The following is a 2894-nucleotide window of genomic DNA, read 5'->3' as shown; positions in this document are numbered from 1 at the left end:
GCGTAGTTTTTGAATTATGAGCAAAAATAGTTAGTAAATCACGCGTCGGGTACAGAAGGCAGGCAGGAGCGGCGCGGCGTGCCGCGAGCGCGGGCGCAGCTGACCGCCCGACGGGTGATTACCACCGCATGAGTCGCTAACTATTTTACCTTATAACAAAATTATGCTTTAAATAAAATTTTGGTAAAGAAGAAAATGTCTTAGAATTACGTCAGAAATACGTGTTCCTTAAAATAATGTTATTTTAATAATGAAAAGTTGTTCCGGATCGCCGGCCGTCCGACGTTGCAATCAGCTGATTGCTACACGCGATGTGTGTATGGCGGAGTGTGTGCGTAAGAGAGAGAGAGAGAGAGAGAGAGAGAGAAAGAGAGAGAGAGGGAGGGTAGGAGGGACAGACATTCATACACACGCACGCACTTTTTTTCTCGCTCTCTTTCTCTCTTTTACGCAACACTCATACACTCTCTCGGTCACTCACTCACTCACTCACCTTGTAGCAGCGTAGCGAATCTTCATACTATGTATTGTTGTATCTGCTGCACGGTTATGATTGCTAGAGATGCGCGACACATCGAAATTTTTTCGATTATTAGTCTCACACTCGATTGACACAATACAGATTACACGATAACGAGTTTACTGTTTATTCACTCACTATTGATTTATCGATACCAAAAATTACTTTCAAAGAAACGCGAATGCAAACAGCACATGACTCGACGCGAAGCGACGGACCGCGGAGACCACAAGAGTTATGTTGCCAGAAACGCGACACGCGACATCTAACAAACGACTTGCGCGTGGCGCGTGATTGACGCGCGATAAGACGAACGATCGGCTAAAACCTTCGCATTGCGAATGCGGTAGAAAACATGAAACGTATAATGACATACTTAAAAAATTAATTATTTATTATAAATAATAACTATTAATAATTTCTAATTATAATAAATAATTATTATTTTAAAAAGCATGTGTTATACGTTATTACGTTTTCGAAATTATTGCATTCACGATGCGAAGATTTAAGTCAATCGCAAGAATAATGTAATTAAAATTACATTTGGAAAAATTTATTTTTATTCTGCTCACAATGAAATGTTCCAACGTGAAAATGTATTGGTCGCTCTGAAAAGAGCGGATTGACTAAAAAAAATTTTTAAGCAGATGCTCAAAATGCCCGCCATCCATCCTAATGCAAGCTCTCATGCGTTTTAATAAGTTTCTTTCGACATTTTCCATTATTTCTTCGTCAATATTCCAAATAGCGAATCGTAATCTTGTCTCCAGATCTTCAATATCTTCGGGAAGCGTTTTATAAATTACTTCCTTGCAGTATCCCCATAAGAAAAAATCTAGAGGATTGAGATCCGGAGATCTTGCGGGCCAACGTATCGGGCCGTACCGACCCATCCAGCGTCCGGGAAAATTCTCGTTTAAGTAATTCGTAACGATCCTAGCGTTGTGTGGCCCAGCACCGTCTTGTTGGAAGATAATATCGTTTCTTTCAAATAATGGCACATCTTCTAAGAAATGTGGTAGATTTTCTGTTAATAAATCGTAGATTCTTCCAGTTAAAATATCTGGAAGAATAACTGGACCAAGTATTTCAGTGCCCATTATTCCAGCCCATACATTAATCTTCCAACGAGTTTGAAAATTTCGAAATCGCGTGACTCTGGGATTTTCTTCGCTCCAAAAGTGCATATTATGCACATTAAAAATTCCTTCTTGTGTGAATAGCGATTCATCGCTGAATATCACACGAGAGGAATATCTGGGATCTCGATCGACGTTTCGCAGAAAATTTTCGCAAAACGTTCGTCTTGATAATCGCAAGCTTATTGATTGCATTATCGATCGTGCGTCTAATTTATACGATCTTCGCTGGGGGTCTATGCCCCTCCTCGCCTCCCGCGACCAATCACTAATTAGCGTCCGCTACATTCGCGATTGGTCGCGGGAGGCGAGGAGGGGCATAGACCCCCAGCGAAGATCGTATAAATTAGATGCACGATCGATGATGCAATCAATAAGCCTGCGATTATCAGCGATTATCAATAAGCGCGAAGAAGATATGGCAGCGTACACAAGTCAAGAATATTATGACATGCTGATGGCACTTAGCGAGTGTCACGGGCAGCAAAACCCTGCTGCAAGAAGATACGCCGAATTATATCCAAACCGAAGACATCCATCGGGTCGCGTCATACTTAGAGCAGCTCAAAGACTGTATGATACTGGCAGTGTCCTGCCGAACAAACACGACGCTGGGAGAAATCGCGATGTTAGAAATGTACGGAACACGGAGAGAGTCATACGTACTTTCGAGGATAATCCCGAAACAAGTATTCGGGTAATTGCTCGAGAACACGATTTATCCTATACAACCGTACAAAGAATATTATCGCGAATGTAGCGGACGCTAATTAGTGATTGGTCGCGGGAGGCGAGGAGGGGCATAGACCCCCAGCGAAGATCGTATAAATTAGACGCACGATCGATAATGCAATCAATAAGCTTGCGATTATCAAGACGAACGTTTTGCGAAAATTTTCTGCGAAACGTCGATCGAGATCCCAGATATTCCTCTCGTGTGATATTCAGCGATGAATCGCTATTCACACAAGAAGGAATTTTTAATGTGCATAATATGCACTTTTGGAGCGAAGAAAATCCCAGAGTCACGCGATTTCGAAATTTTCAAACTCGTTGGAAGATTAATGTATGGGCTGGAATAATGGGCACTGAAATACTTGGTCCAGTTATTCTTCCAGATATTTTAACTGGAAGAATCTACGATTTATTAACAGAAAATCTACCACATTTCTTAGAAGATGTGCCATTATTTGAAAGAAACGATATTATCTTCCAACAAGACGGTGCTGGGC

This window comes from Camponotus vicinus, unplaced genomic scaffold (genome assembly GCF_025532165.1).
Source record: "Camponotus vicinus isolate PSW18456_S1 unplaced genomic scaffold, iyCamVici1.0 SCAF_7, whole genome shotgun sequence".
NCBI lineage: Eukaryota > Metazoa > Arthropoda > Insecta > Hymenoptera > Formicidae > Camponotus > Camponotus vicinus.
The sequence above is the reverse complement of the archived record's forward strand: the minus strand, read 5'-3'. Positions refer to the sequence as shown.